Consider the following 22,147-nt stretch of genomic DNA (forward strand, 5'->3'; position numbering starts at 1 on the left):
CTTCTATGCCCTTGCGCACTATCCTGACTTCTCCCGTCTGCTTACTTTGTGCCTTCCAACGCACAATGCGAACTACAGGTAGTGCTGCAGGGCCCACACCCTTTTATTTGCCTTACAGAGCAGCTCTGGAGCTGTTACAGTGCCAAGCTGCTGCAAGAAATCAGCTTGAATGCTTCAGGGGCTGGGGCATAGCCAACATGAGCCCCACACCGAAGGAGGGTGGAGGTGTTTAATGCGAACTAGGGGTCATCCAAGCGCCGCAAAAGGCCGCCATGCCCTGCATAACCCTTTTCTCTTTTCATATGCAGATGAGGGTTCCAGCCAACTTTGGCCCACTGCTTGGATGACATCACCGTATGCAAATTCGTCTCCTGCAGACCTTCCCCCAGGAATGCTTGTACTAGTTATTGCATATGGTTTGATATTTGATGGTGCTTCAGTATTAGGCAGCCTTCCGCCCTCCCATGTTCATCTGAAAAGATGTGGTCTCCCTGCAGTTGTTGTCCCCAGACGAGAGTTCCCTTGTGCCTCCTCAGTTGAATCTCCTTAACTTGACGGGGGAGGGGCTTGCCCGAGCAGCTACCCTCCCCAGCCCTATCCCAACTCATACTTATTTTGCATATGAGATCTCTATATCATGAAGATTGTTCTCACAGGGTGAGGTTCATCCATTATATTTTAAAATAGGAAGGTTCAAATTACATATTTGAATTGCATCTATGTGCTGGATTCAAATGTCCCCCCCCCCTTCCTTTCTCAATTGTGCCCGTCAGCAGCTATTCTAAGGTTGCTGCCAATGGGTGTGACACATTAATTTCTTCTGTGGGGTACACTGGACTCCACAAGGATTCACATTGGGGTGTAGAGTAGGATCTTGATCTGAGGCACCAACCGGCTCAAAGCTTTTGACTGTTCCCAAGATGCTCAGCGCATTCTCCTCTATAACCCCGCTTCCATGAACAGGGAGCTCAGTTTGTAGTTGGTGCCTTCAGTAGCAGGCCACTTAACAGGGGCCTGCCTCAGGCAGCCTATTCTTAGCTATTAATTTTGACAAGAAAATAAGAACTTTTTTTATGAGAATCTACAAGGGCTGCAGCAGGCTAGGTCTAATAGACATCTTTACTGCAGCTTCATCACTCCCAGCGGCGCTGTATACTCCCGTGCCCTGGTTGCTGGATCACTGCAGCGGAGGCTCCGGTTTCTTCCTAAGGTCAGTCACACACACACCGCCCTTCCGGATCACGAGGCCGCTGATGAAGGGGAGCGTGGCCGTAGGGGGTGGACCGTGTGCGCACTGGCGTGGACACTGATTACTGGGCAGCCGCTCCACAAGCCACCAGGTACAGTTAAGGAGCACAGGTCTGGGGGTTTTTCTCCCATATTAAACCAATTTTGTACTGCCCGCAGCGCATTGTGATAGGTAATAGGGCCTGATTCAGGTTGGGTTGCAATCACAATAAGCGATCCAACTGCAAAAATTGCTAAGAGCATACGCATGTGCCTGCATTTTCTGCGGCACCCCGCAGAGAATGCGATCGCCTCTGCCTGTCAATCGGGGCAGGGGGGTAGAGGGGGGTCAGCAACACTACATTTCCAAGTCAGGGATGGAGCGGTGCGGGGGCAAGGCTTCAAAATGGGGTCTGCAACGGAGGAGACACAGGGGGCATGGTCACAGCGGCTGTATGACATCACATTCAGCCGCTGTGATCACAAAAATGGTGGCGGCTTCCTGCGCGCACATACAGTCTGCACCAGCAGAAGGCTACACCATTTTTTATGATCACGCTGAACTGCAGTGCGACTGCAATTACAGCATGGTCAAGAAGGGAGGCGTCATGCTGGGTGGCCATGTCCTGTCACTGTGCAGGAGCCAGCACCGCTCACACACTAGTCCCCGGGTGCAGCCCCCAACCCCCGGGACACCCGGAGCAACAAAATGTAGATTCAGGCCACCAGGCCACGCCCCTACCTATGAAACCATGCCTCCTTTTTACCATTGCGCTGCTTATCTGCGCGCACTGCATTACAATCTCCTTCGCCACCTCTCTGGGTGTCACCAGTGATAGTGACACCTCTGCCATGCTTGTAGCAGCTGGTCCTAAGATCTACGCCTCAAGCCCTGAGTGTTTGCCCTTGTGACTTGTTGATCATCATAGCGAAGCAGATGCTTACAGAAAACTGCAGGGGCTTAGATTGAAAATAAAAAAATTTATGGGTATAAGGTAGAGAGGTGCGGGTTCGGTTCTCCGAGAACCGAATTCCCCACGAACTCCACGTGGTTTACACTGGTCCGAGGCAGGCTCGGTTGTTCCCGCCTGACTCGGAAAACCTGAACAAGGGAAAATGTCATCATCCCGCTGTCGGATTCTCGCGAGATTCGGATTTCATATAAAGAGCTGCGCGTTGCCGCCATTTTTACTCGTGCATTGAAGAGAGAGTGGAGAGGACGTGGCTATGTTCTCTCAGTGGAAATCTCAATATCAGTGCTCAGTATCAGTGGTTACTTATTGCTGATCAGTAATACTAGTAGTGTGTCTCTCCTGCTCAGTGTCAGTTCTCAGTAGTATCCTCATCAGTGCTCAGTATCACTGCTCATTGTCTTGTGCTGCATTGTGGTGCTCAGCATACTACAGTACATTACTAATAGTCCAGTGCTGCATCTTGCTGCTCAGTGTCAGTTCTAGTATCCTCATCAGTGCTCACTATCACTGCTCATTACATTGTGGTGTTCTGTATACTACAGTAACATAGTAATATAGTAACATATAGTAATATAGTTTTTGAGGTTGAAAAGAGGCAAATTGCCCATCGTGTTCAACCTGTTTTAAGTTGTGATGATTCTACATACTTGCTGAATAATGTTTTATGACTAGTTAACTACTACAACTCATGTTACCCCCGGATTAACCATGTTGATATTTTAAGTATTATAACCTTTGATAGCTTTTTCATTCAGAAATGTATCCATTCCTTTTTTAAATCCAATTACAGAGTCCACCATTACCACCTTCCCTGGCAGGGAATTCCACATCCTGATTGCCCTAACAGTGAAGATCATAGTATCTCACCTGGCAGGTAAGTAGGAGTTGGGCTAGAGCTGTGGAGGATTGCTGCTTGGGCACCCCCTGTCAAGTGAAGGAGATCCAACTGAGGCAGCACAAGGGAACTCTCGAAAGAAGAACAAGGCTAGAGGAAGATCTGAGACAAAGAAATCTGACTTTTACCAGAGCTGACCAGAGGAAAGCACAAACACAGTCCCCCACTACCACAAATAATGCAGTCGAGTTTCCTACATTTGGGGAAATCACAGGGGTCAGCATACCCAGAATGCAATGAATGAACCTCACCCTGGGAGAACAATCTTCATGACCATGGTATCTCCTATGCAAAATAAGTATGATTTGGGATAGGGCTGGGGAGGGCCGCTGCTCAGGCACATCTCTGTCAAGTAAAGGAGATTCAACTGAGGCAGCACAAGGGAACTCTCATCTGGGGACAACAACTGCAGGGAGAACACATATTTTCAGATGAACATGGGAGGGCAGAAGGCTGCCTAAAACTGAAGCACCCCCAAACAACAAACCAAATGCAACTACTAGTGCAAGCATTCCTGGGGGAAGGCCTGCAGCAGATGGATTTGCATATGGTGATGTCATCCAAGCAGTGGGTCAAAGTTGGCTTCAACCCTCGTCTGCATATGAAAAGAAAAAAGGGGTGTGCAGGGCATGGCGGTCTTTTGCGGCGCTTGGATGACCCCTAGTTCGCATTAAACACCTCCACCCTCCTTCGGTGTGGGGCTCATGTTGGCTATGCCCCAGCCCCTGAAGCATTCAAGCTGATTTCTTGCAGCAGCTGGGCACTGTAACAGCTCCAGAGCTGCTCTGTAAAGCAAGTAAAAGGGTGTGGGCCCTGCAGCACTACCTGTAGTTTGCATTGTGCGTTGGAAGGCACAAAGTAAGCAGACGGGAGAAGTCAGGATAGTGCACAAGGGTATAGAAGGAGGGGCTCAAGAAAAAAGAAGTGGAAACAGACAGCAAACTAGGCTGGAGAGAGACCTGAGACAAAGAGATCTGAATTATATGAGAGCCGACCAGGGGAAACACAAATTATGCAGTCAAGTTTCCCACATTTGGGGAAATCGCAGGGGCAGCACACCCAGAGTGCAATGGGTGAGCCTTGCCCTGGGAGAAGCATCTTCATGATCATAGTATCTCACCTGGCAGGTAAGTAGGAGTTGGGCTAGAGCTGGGGAGGGTCGCTGCTCGGGCACCCCCCTGTCAAGTGAAGGAGATCCAACTGAGGCAGCACAAGGGAACTCTCGAAAGAAGAACAAGGCTAGAGGAAGATCTGAGACAAAGAAATCTGACTTTTACCCGAGCTGATCAGAGGAAAGCACAAACACAGTCCCCCACTACCACAAATAATGCAGTTGAGTTTCCCACATTTGGGGAAATCACAGGGGTCAGCATACCCAGAATGCAATGAATGAACCTAACCCTGGGAGAACAATCTTCATGACCATGGTATCTCCTATGCAAAATAAGTATGATTTGGGATAGGGCTGGGGAGGGCCGCTGCTCAGGCACATCTCTGTCAAGTAAAGGAGATTCAACTGAGGCAGCACAAGGGAACTCTCATCTGGGGACAACAACTGCAGGGAGAACACATATTTTCAGATGAACATGGGAGGGCAGAAGGCTGCCTAATACTGAAGCACCCCCAAACAACAAACCAAATGCAACAACTAGTGCAAGCATTCCTGGGGGAAGGCCTGCAGCAGATGGATTTGAATATGGTGATGTCATCCAAGCAGTGGGTCAAAGTTGGCTTCAACCCTCGTCTGCATATGAAAAGAATAAAGGGGTGTGCAGGGCATGGCGGCCTTTTGCGGCGCTTGGATGACCCCTAGTTCGCATTAAACACCTCCACCCTCCTTCGGTGTGGGGCTCATGTTGGCTATGCCCCAGCCCCTGAAGCATTCAAGCTGATTTCTTGCAGCAGCTGGGCACTGTAACAGCTCCAGAGCTGCTCTGTAAAGCAAGTAAAAGGGTGTGGGCCCTGCAGCACTACCTGTAGTTTGCATTGTGCGTTGGAAGGCACAAAGTAAGCAGACGGGAGAAGTCAGGATAGTGCACAAGGGTATAGAAGGGAGGGGCTCAAGAAAAAAGAAGTGGAAACAGACAGCAAACTAGGCTGGAGAGAGACCTGAGACAAAGAGATCTGAATTATATGAGAGCCGACCAGGGGAAACACAAATTATGCAGTCAAGTTTCCCACATTTGGGGAAATCGCAGGGGCAGCACACCCAGAGTGCAATGGGTGAGCCTTGCCCTGGGAGAAGCATCTTCATGATCATAGTATCTCACCTGGCAGGTAAGTAGGAGTTGGGCTAGAGCTGGGGAGGGTCGCTGCTCGGGCACCCCCCTGTCAAGTGAAGGAGATCCAACTGAGGCAGCACAAGGGAACTCTCGAAAGAAGAACAAGGCTAGAGGAAGATCTGAGACAAAGAAATCTGACTTTTACCAGAGCTGACCAGAGGAAAGCACAAACACAGTCCCCCACTACCACAAATAATGCAGTTGAGTTTCCCACATTTGGGGAAATCACAGGGGTCAGCATACCCAGAATGCAATGAATGAACCTAACCCTGGGAGAACAATCTTCATGACCATGGTATCTCCTATGCAAAATAAGTATGATTTGGGATAGGGCTGGGGAGGGCCGCTGCTCAGGCACATCTCTGTCAAGTAAAAGAGATTCAACTGAGGCAGCACAAGGGAACTCTCATCTGGGGACAACAACTGCAGGGAGAACACATATTTTCAGATGAACATGGGAGGGCAGAAGGCTGCCTAAAACTGAAGCACCCCCAAACAACAAACCAAATGCAACTACTAGTGCAAGCATTCCTGGGGGAAGGCCTGCAGCAGATGGATTTGCATATGGTGATGTCATCCAAGCAGTGGGTCAAAGTTGGCTTCAACCCTCGTCTGCATATGAAAAGAAAAAAGGGGTGTGCAGGGCATGGCGGCCTTTTGCGGCGCTTGGATGACCCCTAGTTCGCATTAAACACCTCCACCCTCCTTCGGTGTGGGGCTCATGTTGGCTATGCCCCAGCCCCTGAAGCATTCAAGCTGATTTCTTGCAGCAGCTGGGCACTGTAACAGCTCCAGAGCTGCTCTGTAAAGCAAGTAAAAGGGTGTGGGCCCTGCAGCACTACCTGTAGTTTGCATTGTGCGTTGGAAGGCACAAAGTAAGCAGACGGGAGAAGTCAGGATAGTGCACAAGGGTATAGAAGGGAGGGGCTCAAGAAAAAAGAAGTGGAAACAGACAGCAAACTAGGCTGGAGAGAGACCTGAGACAAAGAGATCTGAATTATATGAGAGCCGACCAGGGGAAACACAAATTATGCAGTCAAGTTTCCCACATTTGGGGAAATCGCAGGGGCAGCACACCCAGAGTGCAATGGGTGAGCCTTGCCCTGGGAGAAGCATCTTCATGATCATAGTATCTCACCTGGCAGGTAAGTAGGAGTTGGGCTAGAGCTGGGGAGGGTCGCTGCTCGGGCACCCCCCTGTCAAGTGAAGGAGATCCAACTGAGGCAGCACAAGGGAACTCTCGAAAGAAGAACAAGGCTAGAGGAAGATCTGAGACAAAGAAATCTGACTTTTACCAGAGCTGACCAGAGGAAAGCACAAACACAGTCCCCCACTACCACAAATAATGCAGTTGAGTTTCCCACATTTGGGGAAATCACAGGGGTCAGCATACCCAGAATGCAATGAATGAACCTAACCCTGGGAGAACAATCTTCATGACCATGGTATCTCCTATGCAAAATAAGTATGATTTGGGATAGGGCTGGGGAGGGCCGCTGCTCAGGCACATCTCTGTCAAGTAAAGGAGATTCAACTGAGGCAGCACAAGGGAACTCTCATCTGGGGACAACAACTGCAGGGAGAACACATATTTTCAGATGAACATGGGAGGGCAGAAGGCTGCCTAATACTGAAGCACCCCCAAACAACAAACCAAATGCAACAACTAGTGCAAGCATTCCTGGGGGAAGGCCTGCAGCAGATGGATTTGAATATGGTGATGTCATCCAAGCAGTGGGTCAAAGTTGGCTTCAACCCTCGTCTGCATATGAAAAGAATAAAGGGGTGTGCAGGGCATGGCGGCCTTTTGCGGCGCTTGGATGACCCCTAGTTCGCATTAAACACCTCCACCCTCCTTCGGTGTGGGGCTCATGTTGGCTATGCCCCAGCCCCTGGAGCACTCAAGCTGATTTCTTGCAGCAGCTGGGCACTGTAACAGCTCCAGAGCTGCTCTGTAAAGCAAGTAAAAGGGTGTGGGCCCTGCAGCACTACCTGTAGTTTGCATTGTGCGTTGGAAGGCACAAAGTAAGCAGACGGGAGAAGTCAGGATAGTGCACAAGGGTATAGAAGGGAGGGGCTCAAGAAAAAGTAGTGGAAACAGACAGCAAACTAGGCTGGAGAGCGACCTGAGACAAAGAGATCTGAATTATATGAGAGCCGACCAGGGGAAACACAAATTATGCAGTCAAGTTTCCCACATTTGGGGAAATCGCAGGGGCAGCACACCCAGAGTGCAATGGGTGAGCCTTGCCCTGGGAGAAGCATCTTCATGATCATAGTATCTCACCTGGCAGGTAAGTAGGAGTTGGGCTAGAGCTGGGGAGGGTCGCTGCTCGGGAACCCCCCTGTCAAGTGAAGGAGATCCAACTGAGGCAGCACAAGGGAACTCTCGAAAGAAGAACAAGGCTAGAGGAAGATCTGAGACAAAGAAATCTGACTTTTACCAGAGCTGACCAGAGGAAAGCACAAACACAGTCCCCCACTACCACAAATAATGCAGTTGAGTTTCCCACATTTGGGGAAATCACAGGGGTCAGCATACCCAGAATGCAATGAATGAACCTAACCCTGGGAGAACAATCTTCATGACCATGGTATCTCCTATGCAAAATAAGTATGATTTGGGATAGGGCTGGGGAGGGCCGCTGCTCAGGCACATCTCTGTCAAGTAAAGGAGATTCAACTGAGGCAGCACAAGGGAACTCTCATCTGGGGACAACAACTGCAGGGAGAACACATATTTTCAGATGAACATGGGAGGGCAGAAGGCTGCCTAATACTGAAGCACCCCCAAACAACAAACCAAATGCAACAACTAGTGCAAGCATTCCTGGGGGAAGGCCTGCCGCAGATGGATTTGCATATGGTGATGTCATCCAAGCAGTGGGTCAAAGTTGGTTCAAACACCTTTGCAAAGTTCTATAAGTTTGATACCCTGGCTGAGGAGGACCTCCTGTTTGCTCAATCGGTGCTGCAGAGTCATCCGCACTCTCCTGCCCATTTGGGAGCTTTGGTATAATCCCCATGGTCCTTACGGAGTCCCCAGCATCCTCTAGGACGTAAGAGAAAATAAGATTTTAAACCTACCGGTAAATCTTTTTCTCGTAGTCCGTAGAGGATGCTGGGTGCCCGTCCCAAGTGCGGTCTACTTCTGCAAGACTTGTATATAGTTATTGCTTACATAAGGGTTATATGTTAGTTTTCATCGGTCTTGGACTGATGCTATGTTGTTTTCATACTGTTAACTGGGTAGTATATCACAAGTTATACGGTGTGATTGGTGTGGCTGGTATGAATCTTGACCTTGGATTAACAAAAATCCTTTCCTCGTACTGTCCGTCTCCTCTGGGCACAGTTTCTCTAACTGAGGTATGGAGGAGGGGCATAGAGGGAGGAGCCAGTGCACACCCAGATCTAAAGTCTTTCTTAAAGTGCCCATGTCTGCTGTGGAGCCCGTCTATCCCCCATGGTCCTTACGGAGTCCCCATCATCCTCTACGGACTACGAGAAAAAAAAATTACCGGTAGGTTTAAAATGTTATTTTTTTCTCTGCAACCCACTGCTAAATTGTGCTTCCTAGCTGTTTTTTATAAAATCACTTAATTAAATCTAACTCTGATTACGTCAGAGAAGGCCAGGTACCCTACACCATAAGAGGGGGTTTGAAATTTTGACTTGTCTTCTTAAAGATCACCAAAATCTGATGACAAGGTCAATTACATCCCTGGGTGGGATTGAACCACCAACCTTTTGGTTAATAGCCCATGTAAGTGCAAGAAATCCTGAAGCACTCACTCATCATGGGAAAGTACCAATGTGTTTCTTACAAAAATTCTCCAGATTATTGACTTTTTAAAGTTTTTCTAGGAAACGTTCTAGATGAATGATTATTAGCCTTTGTCAGTATTGACTTTTGCAACGTGTCTCTGTGGCGCAATCGGTTAGCATGTTTGGCTATTAACCAAAAGGTTGGTGGTTCAATCCCACCCAGGGATGTAATTGACCTTGTAATCAGATTTTGGTGATCTTTAAGTAGACAAGTCAAAATTTCAAAAAAAACCCTTATGGTGTAGGGTACCTGGCCTTCTCTGATGTAATCAGAGCTAGATTTGATTAAGTGATTTTATAAAAAAAACAGCTAGGAAGCACAGTTTAGCAGTGGGTTGCAGAGAAAAAAAAATATGCTGGCAGAAAAGTCCAATTGAGTGATTAAACAGCTCTTCATTTTCTGATTTTATGTTTATGCTAACAAATTTGCTCTCTGAAAAGTGTCCACAAAGCCAAGTCTCTGATTAACACCTTTGTAGGAATGGTTTTTCACCTATTACTGAAATAAACTTGCTTCATTGGAAAGGCATCAAAGATGCATCCTCATTTCAATGTCTACTGAAATAATACAGGTTGACACCAGGAAACGTCACTGCATCCTTGCTGCTTCCTCATGGGGAAGTCTGTTTAATGTGAAAACAAGGTGATATCTAATCAGCACACAGGTAAGGAATTAAGAAAATCTTTCTTTATGGGTGAAGATGTTTCTCACAAATTGTTGTCCCAATGCATCATTGAAATTCAAGATGGAAGATGATTTTCATATATCACTTGTACATTTTGCATTGCTCTTCTGGTGACAATGTAGTTTGTTTTTGTCAATTACCATTTCAGTAATAGGGTAAAGAAAATTAAGTGGATTTTTTAAAGAAAACAATGCTGTCAATATACTATTAAAACAAATTAAAATGATAAAAGTTATTGTACTTTAAGTAAAAATAAAAGAGCCAAAATATCAATCCCAGTTTTTGATTACTTTAATTATAAAAAAAAAAATGCACATAGCAGAGGATAGTTTCGATCAATCAACCTCTGGGTTATGGGCCCAGCATGCTTCCATTGCACTACTCTGCTGCTCATGGAAGTGTAAGAGATCCTGAAGACTAAATTGATTAAAGGCCTAAAAGTACTGGACTATAAGGAAAGACTTACTAGGCTGAATATTTATACACTAGAAAAGAGGTGCCTAAGAGGAGATATTATTAATATCTTCAAATATGTAAAGATACATAACAAAGAGTTATCAGAGGAATTATTTATTAAAAGAACACGTGGTCACTCGCTGCGACTGGAGGAAAGTTCAGAACGCAATGGAGGAAAGGTTTCTTCACTGTTAGGGCAATCAGGATGTGGAATTCCCTGCCAGGGAAGGTGGTAATGGCGGACTCTGTAATTGGATTTAAAAAAGGAATGGATACATTTCTGAATGAAAAAGCTATCCAAGGTTATAATACTTAAAATATCAACATGGTTAATCCGGGGGTAACATGAGTTATAGTAGCTAACTAGTCATAAAACATTATTCAGCAAGTATGTAGAATCATCACAACTTAAAACAGGTTGAACACGATGGGCAATTTGCCTCTATTCAACCTCAAAAACTATGTTACTATGTTATTGTAGTATACAGAACACCACAATGCAATGAGCAGTGATAGTGAGCACTGATGAGGATACTAGAACTGACACTGAGCAGCAAGATGCAGCACTGGACTATTAGTAATGTACTGTAGTATGCTGAGCATCACAATGCAGCACAAGACAATGAGCAGTGATACTGAGCACTGATGAGGATACTACTGAGAACTGACACTGAGCAGGAGAGACACACTACTAGTATTACTGAGCAGCAATAAGTAACCACTGATACTGAGCACTGATATTGAGATTTCCACTGAGAGAACATAGCCACGTCCTCTCCGCTCTCTCTTCAATGCACGAGTAAAAATGGCAGCAACGCGCAGCTCTTTATATGGAATCCGAATCTCGCGAGAATCCGACAGCGGGATGATGACATTTTCCCTTGTTCAGGTTTTCCGAGTCAGGCGGGAACAACCGAGCCTGCCTCGGACCAGTGTAAACCACGTGGAGTTCGTGGGGAATTCGGTTCTCGGAGAACCGAACCCGCTCCTCTCTACCTTATACCCATCAATTTTTTTATTTTCAATCTAAGCCCCTGCAGTTTTCTGTAAGCATCTGCTTCGCTATGATGATCAACAAGTCACAAGGGCAAACACTCAGGGTTTGAGGCGTAGATCTTAGGACCAGCTGCTACAAGCATGGCAGAGGTGTCACTATCACTGGTGACACCCAGAGAGGTGGCGAGGGAGATTGTAATGCAGTGCGCGCAGATAAGCAGCGCAATGGTAAAAAGGAGGCATGGTTTCATAGGTAGGGGCGTGGCCTGGTGGCCTGAATCTACATTTTGTTGCTCCGGGTGTCCCGGGGGTTGGGGGCTGCACCCGGGGACTAGTGTGTGAGCGGTGCTGGCTCCTGCACAGTGACAGGGCATGGCCACCCAGCATGACGCCTCCCTTCTTGACCATGCTGTAATTGCAGTCGCACTGCAGTTCAGCGTGATCATAAAAAATGGTGTAGGCTCCTGCTGGTGCAGACTGTATGTGCGCGCAGGAAGCCGCCACCATTTTTGTGATCACAGCGGCTGAATGTGATGTCATACAGCCGCTGTGACCACGCCCCCTGTGTCTCCTCCGTTGCAGACCCCATTTTGAAGCCTTGCCCCCGCACCGCTCCATCCCTGACTTAGAAATGGAGTGTTGCTGACCCACCTCTCCCCCCCTTCCCCGCCCCGATTGACAGGCAGAGGCGATCACATTCTATGCGGGGTGCCGCAGAAAATGCAGGCACATGCGTATGCTCTTAGCAATTTTTGCAGTTGGATCGCTTATTGTGATTGCAATCCAACCTGAATCAGGCCCTATTACCTATCACAATGCGCTGCGGGCAGTACAAAATTGGGTTAATATAGGAGAAAAACCCCCAGACCTGTGCTCCTTAACTGTACCTGGTGGCTAGTGGAGCGGCTGCCCAGTAATCAGTGTCCACCGCAGTGCGCACACGGCCCACCCCCTACGGCCTCGCTCCCCTTCATCAGCGGCCTCGTGATCCGGAAGGGTGGTGTGTGTGTGACTGACCTTAGGATGAAACCGGAGCCTCCACTGCAGTGACCCAGCAACCAGGGCACGGGAGTATACAGCGCCGCTCGGAGTGATGAAGCTGCAGTAAAGATGTCTATTAGACCTAGCCTGCTGCAGCCCTTGTAGATTCTCATAAAACAAGTTCTTCTTTTCTTGTCAAAATTAATAGCTAAGAATAGGCTGCCTGAGGCAGGCCCCTGTTAATTGGCCTGCTACTGAAGGCACCAACTACAAACTGAGCTCCCTGTTCATGGAAGCGGGGTTATAGAGGAGAATGCACTGAGCTTCTTGGGAACAGTCAAAAGCTTTGAGCCGGTTGGTGCCTCAGATCAAGATCCTACTCTACACCCCAATGTGAATCCTTGTGGAGTCCAGTGTACCCCACAGAAGAAATTAATGTGTCACACCCATTGGCAGCAACCTTAGAATAGCTGCTGACGGGCACAATTGAGAAAGGAAGGGGGGGGGGACATTTGAATCCAGCACATAGATGCAATTCAAATATGTAATTTGTACCTTCCTATTTTAAAATATAATGGATGAACCTCACCCTGTGAGAACAATCTTCATGATCAAGAGATCTAATATGTAAAATAAGTATGAGTTGGGATAGGGCTGGGGAGGGTGGCAGCTCGGGCAGCCCCTCCCCCGTCAAGTTAAGGAGATTCAAATGAGGAAGCACAAGGGAACTCTCGTCTGGGGACAACAACTGCAGGGAGACCACATCTTTTCAGATGAACATGGGAGGGCGGAAGGCTGCCTAATACTGAAGCACCATCAAATATCAAACCATATCCAACAACTAGTACAAGCATTCCTGGGGGAAGGTCTGCAGCAGACGGATTTGCATACGGTGATGTCATCCAAGCAGTGGGCCAAAGTTGGCTGGAACCCTCATCTTCATATAAAAAGAGAAAAGGGGCATGCAGGGCATGGCGGCCTTTTGCAGTGCTTGGATGACCCCTAGTTTGCATTAAACACCCCCACCCTCCTTTGGTGTGGGGCTCATGTTGGCCATGCCCCATCCCCTGAAGCATTCATGCTGATTTCTTGCAGCAGCTGGGCACTGTAACAGCTCCAGAGCTGCTCTGTAAGGCAAGTAAAAGGGTGTGGGCCCTGCAGCACCACCTGTAGTTCGCATTGTGCGTTGGATGGCACAAAGTAAGCAGACGGGAGGAGAAGTCAGGATAGTACACAAGGGCATCCTTTTCTCTTAGTCCGTAGAGGATGCTGGGGTCACATTAAGAACCATGGGGTATAGACGGGATCCGCAAGAGACATGGGCACTTTAAGACTTTCAAAGGGTGTGAACTGGCTCCTCCCTCTATGCCCCTCCTCCAGACTCCAGTTATAGGAACTGTGCCCAGGGAGACGGACATTTCGAGGAAAGGATTTATTGTTAAACTAAGGTGAGCATCTTACCAGCTCACACCTTAAGCATGCCGCAGAACGTGGCATTCAACAGAACACAAGCCAACGGCATGAACAATTGCAGCAAAAAGCTGACCAGAACCGTAACACAACATGTGTATAACCACAAGTAATAACTGCAGACACAGTATGGACTGGGACGGGTGCCCAGCATCCTCTACGTACTAAGAGAAAAGGATTTACTGGTAGGTATTAAAATCCTATTTTCTCATACGACCTAGAGGATGCTGGGGTCACATTAAGAACCATGGGGTTATACCAAAGCTCTTGAACGGGTGGGAGAGTGCGTACGACTCTGCAGCACCGAATGACCTAACTTGAGGTTATCATCAGCCAAGGTATCAAACTTGTAAAACTTAGCAAAAGTGTTTACTAAATAGCTGCTCGGCAAAGTTGCAATGCCGAGACTCCCCGACCAGCTGCCCAGGATGAACCCACCTTTCTAGTAGAATGGGTCTTCACCTAATTCAGTAACGGCAATCCTGCCGTGGAATGAGCATGCTGAATCTTACCACAGATCCAGCGCATAATGGTCTGCATGGAAGCAGGACACCCAATCATGTTGGGAGCATACAGGACAAACAGAGCCTCTGTTTTCCTAATCTGAACCGTTCTGGTGACTTAAATTTTCAAAGTTCTGACCACAGCCAGAGACTTTGACTCAACGAAGGTGTCAGTGGCCAAAGGCACCATGTGGAAAGATGAACCACCTTCGGCAGAAATTGTTGACGTGTCCTCAATTCTGCTCTATCTTCATGAAAGATCAAATAAAGGCTCTTGTGATACTGCATGGTTTGTACTGTTTTCCATGTGCTCCCAGATCTTTCAAGCAAGTAGCATGGTCAAGAAAGTTCTGTTTGAAAAGAAACAAACATTTACTGTCATTGTTATGCAAATAAACTTACATTAAAGCTAACAAGAAAGCACACTCGTTCTGTCTTTAAACTGATAAAAGAAACCCCAATAATATGGGGCATGCAAAAATTGAGATAAAACTCAGTTTTGCTCCTCTCCACGGAAATCTTTAATAAAAGGCGAAATATTTGTTAGTTCTGAAGAGAAACCAGAGCATGACCAAGATTCCACCTGTCGCCTGAGTGCCATGCCAGCAGTTCTCATTCAGCTCAAAGTGAGCACCCAATTTGAATGAAAGAAAGCAGATTTCTCACCAGGCTTCCCCTTGCTATAAACATGGTTTGTACTCTTTTCCATGTGCTCCCAGATCTTTCAAACAATTAGTGTGGTCAAGAAAGTTCTGTTTGAAAAGAAACAAACATTTACTGTCATTTCTATGCAAATGAGCTTACATTAAAGCACACTCGTTCTATCTTTAAACCAATAAAATAAAACCCCAATAAGATGGGGCATGCAAAAATTGAGATAAAACTCAGTTTTGCTCCTCTCCACGGAAATCTTTAGTAAAAGGCGAAAGATTTGTTCGTTCTGAAGAGAAACCACAGCATGACCAAGATTCTACCTGTCGCCTGAGTGCCATGCCAGCAGTTCTCATTCAGCTCAAAGTGAGCACCCAATTTGAAAGAAAGAAAGAAAGCAGATTTCTCACCAGGCTTCCCCTTGCTATAAACATGGTTTGTACTCTTTTCCATGTGCTCCCAGATCTTTCAAGCAATTAGTATAGTCAAGAAAGTTCTGTTTGAAAAGAAACAAACATTTACTGTCATTTCTACGCAAATGAGCTTACATTAAAGCACACTCGTTCTATCTTTAAACTGATAAAAGAAACCCCAATAAGACGGGGCATGCAAAAATTGAGATAAAACTCAGTTTTGCTCCTCTCCACGGAAATCTTTAGTAAAAGGCGAAAGATTTGTTCGTTCTGAAGAGAAACCAGAGCATGACCAAGATTCCACCTGTCGCCTGAGTGCCATGCCAGCAGTCCTCATTCAGCTCAAAGTGAGCACCCAATTTGAAAGAAAGAAAGCAGATTTCTCACCAGGCTTCCCCTTGCTATAAGCATGGTTTGTACTCTTTTCCATGTGCTCCCAGATCTTTCAAGCAATTAGTATGGTCAAGAAAGTTCTGCTTGAAAAGAAACAGACATTTATTGTCATTGTTATGCAAATAAACTTACATTAAAGCTAACAAGAAAGCACACTCGTTCTGTCTTTAATCCGATAAAAGAAACCCCAATAATATGGGGCATGCAAAAATTGAGATAAAACTCAGTTTTGCTCCTCTCCACGGAAATCTTTAGTAAAAGGCGAAAGATTTGTTCGTTCTGAAGAGAAACCAGAGCATGACCAAGATTCCACCTGTCGCCTGAGTGCCGTGCCAGCAGTCCTCATTCAGATCAAAGTGAGCGCCCAATTTGAAAGAAAGCAGATTTCTCACCTGTCTTCTCCTTGCTATAAGCATGGTTTGTACTGTATTCCATGTGCTCCCAGATCTTTCAAGCAAGTAGCATGGTCAAGAAAGTTCTGTTTGAAAAGAAACAAACATTTACTGTCATTTCTATGCAAATGAGCTTACATTAAAGCACACTCATTCTATCTTTAAACCGATAAAAGAAACCCCAAAAAGATGGGGCATGCAAAAATTTAGATAAAACTCGGTTTTGCTCCTCTCCACGGAAATCTTTAATAAAAGGCGAAAGATTTGTTCGTTCTGAAGAGAAACCAGAGCATGACCAAGATTTTTATCTGAAAATATGTGTTCTCCCTGCAGTTGTTGTCCCCAGATGAGAGTTCCCTTGTGCTGCCTCAGTTGAATCTCCTTTACTTGACAGGGGGATGCTCGAGCAGCGACCCTCCCCAGCTCTAGCCCAACTCCTACTTACCTGCCAGGTGAGATACTATGATCATGAAGGTGCTTCTCCCAGGGCAAGGCTCACCCATTGCACTCTGGGTGTGCTGCTTCTGCGATTTCCCCAAATGTGGGAAACTTGACTGCATAATTTGTGTTTCCCCTGGTCGGCTCTCGTATAATTCAGATCTCTTTGTCTCAGGTCTCTCTCCAGCCTAGTTTGCTGTCTGTTTCTACTTCTCTTTTCTTGAGCCGCTCCCTTCTATGCCCTTGCGCACTATCCTGACTTCTCCCGTCTGCTTACTTCGTGCCTTCCAACGCACAATGCAAACTACAGGTAGTGCTGCAGGACCCACACCCTTTTACTTGCCTTACAGAGCGTCTCTGGAGCAGTTACAGTGCCCAGCTGCTGCAAGAAATCAGCTTGAATGCTTCAGGGGCTGGGGAATAGCCAACATGAGCCCCACACCGAAGGAGGGTGGAGGTGTGTAATGCGAACTAGGGGTCATCCAAGCGCCGCAAAAGGCCGCCATGCCCTGCACGCCCCTTGTCTCTTTTCATATGCAGACGAGGGTTGAAGCCAACTTTGACCCACTGTTTGGATGACATCACCATATGCAAATCCATCTGCTGCAGGCCTTCCCCCAGGAATGCTTGCACTAGTTGTTGCATTTGGTTTGTTGTTTGGGGGTGCTTCAGTATTAGGCAGCCTTCTGCCCTCCCATGTTCATCTGAAAATATGTGTTCTCCCTGCAGTTGTTGTCCCCAGATGAGAGTTCCCTTGTGCTGCCTCAGTTGAATCTCCTTTACTTGACAGAGATGTGCCTGAGCAGCGGCCCTCCCCAGCCCTATCCCAAATCATACTTATTTTGCATAGGCGATACCATGGTCATGAAGATTGTTCTCCCAGGGTGAGGTTCATTCATTGCATTCTGGGTATGCTGACCCCTGTGATTTCCCCAAATGTGGGAAACTCGACTGCATTATTTGTGGTAGTGGGGGACTGTGTTTGTGCTTTCCTCTGGTCAGCTCTGGTAAAAATCAGATTTCTTTATTTCAGATCTTCCTCTAGCCTTGTTCTTCTTTCGAGAGTTCCCTTGTGCTGCCTCAGTTGGATCTCTTTCACTTGACAGGGGGGTGCCCGAGCAGCGACCCTCCCCAGCTCTAGCCCAACTCCTACTTACCTGCCAGGTGAGATACTATGATCATGAAGGTGCTTCTCCCAGGGCAAGGCTCACCCATTGCACTCTGGTTGTGCTGCCCCTGTGATTTCCCCAAATGTGGGAAACTTGACTGCATAATTTGTGTTTCCCTTGGTCGGCTCTCGTATAATTCAGATCTCTTTGTCTCAGGTCTCTCTCCAGCCTAGTTTGCTGTCTGTTTCCACTTCTCTTTTCTTCAGCCGCTCCCTTCTATGCCCTTGCGCACTATCCTGACTTCTCCCGTCTGCTTACTTCGTGCCTTCCAACGCACAATGCAAACTACAGGTAGTGCTGCAGGGCCCACACCCTTTTACTTGCCTTACAGAGCAGCTCTGGAGCAGTTACAGTGCCCAGCTGCTGCAAGAAATCAGCTTGAATGCTTCAGGGGCTGGGGCATAGCCAACATGAGCCCCACACCGAAGGAGGGTGGAGGTGTGTAATGCGAACTAGGGGTCATCCAAGAGCCGCAAAAGGCCGCCATGCCCTGCACGCCCCTTTTCTCTTTTCATATGCAGACGAGGGTTGAAGCCAACTTTGACCCACTGCTTGGATGGCATCACCATATGCAAATCCATCTGCTGCAGGCCTTCCCCCAGGAATGCTTGCACTAGTTGTTGCATTTGGTTTGTTGTTTGGGGGTGCTTCAGTATTAGGCAGCCTTCTGCCCTCCCATGTTCATCTGAAAATATGTGTTCTCCCTGCAGTTGTTGTCCCCAGATGAGAGTTCCCTTGTGCTGCCTCAGTTGAATCTCCTTTACTTGACAGAGATGTGCCTGAGCAGCGGCCCTCCCCAGCCCTATCCCAAATCATACTTATTTTGCATAGGAGAGACCATGGTCTTGAAGATTGTTCTCCCAGGGTGAGGTTCATTCATTGCATTCTGGGTATGCTGACCCCTGTGATTTCCCCAAATGTGGGAAACTCAACTGCATTATTTGTGGTAGTGGGGGACTGTGTTTGTGCTTTCCTCTGGTCAGCTCTGGTAAAAGTCAGATTTCTTTGTTTCAGTTCTTCCTCTAGCCTTGTTCTTCTTTTGAGAGTTCCCTTGTGCTGCCTCAGTTGGATCTCCTTCACTTGACAGGGGGGTGCCCGAGCAGCGACCCTCCCCAGCTCTAGCCCAACTTCTACTTACCTGCCAGGTGAGATACTATAATCATGAAGGTGCTTCTCCCAGGGCAAGGCTCACCCATTGCACTCTGGATGTGCTGCCCCTGCGATTTCCCCAAATGTGGGAAACTTGACTGCATAATTTGTGTTTCCCCTGGTCGGCTCTCGTATAATTCAGATCTCTTTGTCTCAGGTCTCTCTCCAGCCTAGTTTGCTGTCTGTTTCCACTTCTCTTTTCTTAAGCCGCTCCATTCTATGGCCTTGCGCACTATCCTTACTTCTCCCGTCTGCTTACTTTGTGCCTTCCAATGCACAATGCAAACTACAGGTAGTGCTGCAGGGCCCACACCCTTTTACTTGCCGTACAGAGCAGCTCTGGAGCTGTTACAGTGCCCAGCTACTGCAAGAAATCAGCTTGAATGCTTCAGGGGCTGGGGCATAGCCAACATGAGCCCCACACCAAAGGAGGGTGGAGGTGTTTAATGCGAACTAGGGGTCATCCAAGCGCCGCAAAAGGCCGCCATGCCCTGCACGACACTTTTCTCTTTTCATATGCAGACGAGGGTTGAAGCCAACTTTGACCCACTGCTTGGATGACATCACCATATGCAAATCCATCTGCTGCAGGCCTTCCCCCAGGAATGCTTGCACTAGTTGTTGCATTTGGTTTGTTGTTTGGGGGTGCTTCAGTATTAGGCAGCCTTCTGCCCTCCCATGTTCATCTGAAAATATGTGTTCTCCCTGCAGTTGTTGTCCCCAGATGAGAGTTCCCTTATGCTGCCTCAGTTGAATCTCCTTTACTTGACAGAGATGTGCCTGAGCAGCGGCCCTCCCCAGCCCTATCCCAAATCATACTTATTTTGCATAGGAGATACCATGGTCATGAAGATTATTCTCCCAGTGTGAGGTTCATTCATTGCATTCTGGGTATGCTGACCCCTGTGATTTCCCCAAATGTGTGAAACTCGACAGCATTATTTGTGGTAGTGGGGGACTGTGTTTGTGTTTTCCTCTGGTCAGCTCAGGTAAAAGTCAGATTTCTTTGTCTCAGATCTTCCTCTAGCCTTGTTCTTCTTTCGAGAATTCCCTTGTGCTGCCTCAGTTGGATCTCCTTCACTTGACAGGGGGGTACCCGAGCAGCGACCCTCCCCAGCTCTAGCCCAACTCCTACTTACCTGCCAGGTGAGATACTATGATCACGTAGGTGCTTCTCCCAGGGCAAGGCTCACCCATTGCACTCTGGGTGTGCTGCTCCTGCGATTTCCCCAAATGTGGGAAACTTGACTGCATAATTTGTGTTTCCCCTGGTCGGCTCTCGTATAATTCAGATCTCTTTGTCTCAGGTCTCTCTCCAGCCTAGTTTGCTGTCTGTTTCCACTTCTCTATTCTTAAGTGCCTTCCAATGCACAATGCAAACTACAGGTAGTGCTGCAGGGCCCACACCCTTTTACTTGCCGTACAGAGCAGCTCTGGAGCTGTTACAGTGCCCAGCTGCTGCAAGAAATCAGCTTGAATGCTTCAGGGGCTGGGGCATAGCCAACATGAGCCCCACACCGAAGGAGGGTGGGGGTGTTTAATGCGAACTAAGGGTCATCCAAGCGCCGCAAAAGGCCGCCATGCCCTGCATACCCCTTTTCTCTTTTCATATGCAGATGAGGGTTCCAGCCAACTTTGGCCCACTGCTTGGATGACATCACCGTATGCAAATCCGTCTTCTGCAGAACTTCCCCCAGGAATGCTTGTACTAGTTGTTGCATTTGGTTTGTTGTTTGGGGGTGCTTCAGTATTAGGCAGCCTTCTGCCCTCCCATGTTCATCTGAAAATATGTGTTCTCCCTGCAGTTGTTGTCCCCAGATGGGAGTTCCCTTGTGCTGCCTCAGTTGAATCTCCTTTACTTGACAGAGATGTGCCTGAGCAGCGGCCCTCCCCAGCCCTATCCCAAATCATACTTATTTTGCATAGGAGATACCATGGTCATGAAGATTATTCTCCGAGGGTGAGGTTCATTCATTGCATTTTGGGTATGCTGACCCCTGTGATTTCCCCAAATGTGGGAAACTCGACTGCATTATTTGTGGTAGTGGGGGACTGTGTTTGTGCTTTCCTCTGGTCAGCTCTGGTAAAAGTCAGATTTCTTTGTCTCAGATTTTCCTCTAGCCTTGTTCTTCTTTCGAGAGTTCCCTTGTGCTGCCTCAGTTGGATCTCCTTCACTTGACAGGGGGGTACCCGAGCAGCAACCCTCCCCAGCTCTAGCCCAACTCCTACTTACCTGCCAGGTGAGATACTATGATCATGAAGGTGCTTCTCCCAGGGCAAGGCTCACCCATTGCACTCTGGGTGTGCTGCTCCTGCGATTTCCCCAAATGTGGGACACTTGACTGCATAATTTGTGTTTCCCCTGGTCGGCTCTCGTATAATTTAGATCTCTTTGTCTCAGGTCTCTCTCCAGCCTAGTTTGCTGCCTGTTTCCACTTCTCTTTTCTTGAGCCGCTCCCTTCTATGCCCTTGCGCACTATCCTGACTTCTCCCGTCTGCTTACTTTGTGCCTTCCAACGCACAATGCGAACTACAGGTAGTGCTGCAGGGCCCACACCCTTTTACTTGCCTTACAGAGCAGCTCTGGAGCTGTTACAGTGCCCAGCTGCTGCAAGAAATCAGCTTGAATACTTCAGGGGCTGGGGCATAGCCAACATGAGCCCCACACCGAAGGAGAATGGAGGTGTTTAATGCGAACTAGGGGTCATCCAAGCGCCGCAAAAGACCGCCATTCCCTGCATAACCCTTATTCTCTTTTCATATGCAGATGAGGGTTCCAGCCAACTTTGGCCCACTGCTTGGATGACATCACCGTATGCAAATCCGTCTTCTGCAGACCTTCTCCCAGGAATGCTTTTACTAGTTGTTGCATTTGGTTTGTTGTTTGGGGGTGCTTCAGTATTAGGCAGCCTTCTGCCCTCCCATGTTCATCTGAAAATATGTGTTCTCCCTGCAGTTGTTGTCCCCAGATGAGAGTTCCCTTGTGCTGCCTCAGTTGAATCTCCTTTACTTGACAGAGATGTGCCTGAGCAGCGGCACTCCCCAGCCCTATCCCAAATCATACTTATTTTTCATAGGAGATACCATTATCATGAAGATTGTTCTCCCAGGGTGAGGTTCATTCATTGCATTCTGGGTATGCTGACCCCTGTGATTTCCCCAAATGTGGGAAACTCGACTGCATTATTTGTTGTAGTGGGGGACTGTGTTTGTGCTTTCCTCTGGTCAGCTCTGGTAAAAGTCA

The 22,147-nt window shown here is 47.6% G+C and overlaps 19 non-coding genes and 5 pseudogenes across 19 annotated transcripts; 10 read left to right on the forward strand and 14 right to left on the reverse strand.

Annotated features, from left to right (window-relative positions):
* Nucleotides 1–3,234: 3,234 nt before the first annotated feature.
* On the reverse strand, nt 3,235–3,398 carry LOC135031035 (U1 spliceosomal RNA). The gene has a single exon (XR_010226905.1). It is a non-coding gene; the product is annotated as a U1 spliceosomal RNA (small nuclear RNA).
* A 691-nt stretch (nt 3,399–4,089) lies between these two features.
* On the reverse strand, nt 4,090–4,231 carry LOC135031102 (U1 spliceosomal RNA; annotated as a pseudogene).
* A 152-nt stretch (nt 4,232–4,383) lies between these two features.
* On the reverse strand, nt 4,384–4,547 carry LOC135031216 (U1 spliceosomal RNA). The gene has a single exon (XR_010227053.1). It is a non-coding gene; the product is annotated as a U1 spliceosomal RNA (small nuclear RNA).
* A 692-nt stretch (nt 4,548–5,239) lies between these two features.
* On the reverse strand, nt 5,240–5,381 carry LOC135031104 (U1 spliceosomal RNA; annotated as a pseudogene).
* A 152-nt stretch (nt 5,382–5,533) lies between these two features.
* LOC135031228 (U1 spliceosomal RNA) lies at nt 5,534–5,697 on the reverse strand. Its single transcript, XR_010227064.1, has one exon. It is a non-coding gene; the product is annotated as a U1 spliceosomal RNA (small nuclear RNA).
* A 692-nt stretch (nt 5,698–6,389) lies between these two features.
* LOC135031105 (U1 spliceosomal RNA) lies at nt 6,390–6,531 on the reverse strand (annotated as a pseudogene).
* A 152-nt stretch (nt 6,532–6,683) lies between these two features.
* Nucleotides 6,684–6,847, reverse strand: LOC135031230 (U1 spliceosomal RNA). The gene has a single exon (XR_010227066.1). It is a non-coding gene; the product is annotated as a U1 spliceosomal RNA (small nuclear RNA).
* Nucleotides 6,848–7,538: 691 nt separating this feature from the next.
* LOC135031106 (U1 spliceosomal RNA) lies at nt 7,539–7,680 on the reverse strand (annotated as a pseudogene).
* Nucleotides 7,681–7,832: 152 nt separating this feature from the next.
* On the reverse strand, nt 7,833–7,996 carry LOC135031231 (U1 spliceosomal RNA). The gene has a single exon (XR_010227067.1). It is a non-coding gene; the product is annotated as a U1 spliceosomal RNA (small nuclear RNA).
* A 6,755-nt stretch (nt 7,997–14,751) lies between these two features.
* LOC135031219 (U5 spliceosomal RNA) lies at nt 14,752–14,867 on the reverse strand. The gene has a single exon (XR_010227055.1). It is a non-coding gene; the product is annotated as a U5 spliceosomal RNA (small nuclear RNA).
* A 275-nt stretch (nt 14,868–15,142) lies between these two features.
* Nucleotides 15,143–15,258, reverse strand: LOC135031205 (U5 spliceosomal RNA). The gene has a single exon (XR_010227042.1). It is a non-coding gene; the product is annotated as a U5 spliceosomal RNA (small nuclear RNA).
* A 278-nt stretch (nt 15,259–15,536) lies between these two features.
* On the reverse strand, nt 15,537–15,652 carry LOC135031191 (U5 spliceosomal RNA). Its single transcript, XR_010227028.1, has one exon. It is a non-coding gene; the product is annotated as a U5 spliceosomal RNA (small nuclear RNA).
* Nucleotides 15,653–15,938: 286 nt separating this feature from the next.
* On the reverse strand, nt 15,939–16,054 carry LOC135031183 (U5 spliceosomal RNA). Its single transcript, XR_010227020.1, has one exon. It is a non-coding gene; the product is annotated as a U5 spliceosomal RNA (small nuclear RNA).
* A 270-nt stretch (nt 16,055–16,324) lies between these two features.
* LOC135031209 (U5 spliceosomal RNA) lies at nt 16,325–16,440 on the reverse strand. Its single transcript, XR_010227045.1, has one exon. It is a non-coding gene; the product is annotated as a U5 spliceosomal RNA (small nuclear RNA).
* Nucleotides 16,441–16,584: 144 nt separating this feature from the next.
* Nucleotides 16,585–16,747, forward strand: LOC135031118 (U1 spliceosomal RNA). The gene has a single exon (XR_010226980.1). It is a non-coding gene; the product is annotated as a U1 spliceosomal RNA (small nuclear RNA).
* Nucleotides 16,748–17,418: 671 nt separating this feature from the next.
* LOC135031030 (U1 spliceosomal RNA) lies at nt 17,419–17,582 on the forward strand. Its single transcript, XR_010226900.1, has one exon. It is a non-coding gene; the product is annotated as a U1 spliceosomal RNA (small nuclear RNA).
* Nucleotides 17,583–17,734: 152 nt separating this feature from the next.
* Nucleotides 17,735–17,897, forward strand: LOC135031155 (U1 spliceosomal RNA). Its single transcript, XR_010227002.1, has one exon. It is a non-coding gene; the product is annotated as a U1 spliceosomal RNA (small nuclear RNA).
* A 671-nt stretch (nt 17,898–18,568) lies between these two features.
* Nucleotides 18,569–18,732, forward strand: LOC135031241 (U1 spliceosomal RNA). Its single transcript, XR_010227076.1, has one exon. It is a non-coding gene; the product is annotated as a U1 spliceosomal RNA (small nuclear RNA).
* A 152-nt stretch (nt 18,733–18,884) lies between these two features.
* On the forward strand, nt 18,885–19,047 carry LOC135031152 (U1 spliceosomal RNA). The gene has a single exon (XR_010226999.1). It is a non-coding gene; the product is annotated as a U1 spliceosomal RNA (small nuclear RNA).
* A 671-nt stretch (nt 19,048–19,718) lies between these two features.
* On the forward strand, nt 19,719–19,882 carry LOC135031073 (U1 spliceosomal RNA). Its single transcript, XR_010226942.1, has one exon. It is a non-coding gene; the product is annotated as a U1 spliceosomal RNA (small nuclear RNA).
* A 152-nt stretch (nt 19,883–20,034) lies between these two features.
* On the forward strand, nt 20,035–20,197 carry LOC135031127 (U1 spliceosomal RNA). Its single transcript, XR_010226987.1, has one exon. It is a non-coding gene; the product is annotated as a U1 spliceosomal RNA (small nuclear RNA).
* Nucleotides 20,198–20,812: 615 nt separating this feature from the next.
* LOC135031033 (U1 spliceosomal RNA) lies at nt 20,813–20,976 on the forward strand. The gene has a single exon (XR_010226903.1). It is a non-coding gene; the product is annotated as a U1 spliceosomal RNA (small nuclear RNA).
* Nucleotides 20,977–21,128: 152 nt separating this feature from the next.
* LOC135031132 (U1 spliceosomal RNA) lies at nt 21,129–21,270 on the forward strand (annotated as a pseudogene).
* Nucleotides 21,271–21,963: 693 nt separating this feature from the next.
* Nucleotides 21,964–22,127, forward strand: LOC135031053 (U1 spliceosomal RNA). Its single transcript, XR_010226923.1, has one exon. It is a non-coding gene; the product is annotated as a U1 spliceosomal RNA (small nuclear RNA).
* The last annotated feature ends 20 nt before the right edge of the window (nt 22,128–22,147 follow it).

Source organism: Pseudophryne corroboree, unplaced genomic scaffold, assembly GCF_028390025.1.
Source record: "Pseudophryne corroboree isolate aPseCor3 unplaced genomic scaffold, aPseCor3.hap2 scaffold_512, whole genome shotgun sequence".
NCBI lineage: Eukaryota > Metazoa > Chordata > Amphibia > Anura > Myobatrachidae > Pseudophryne > Pseudophryne corroboree.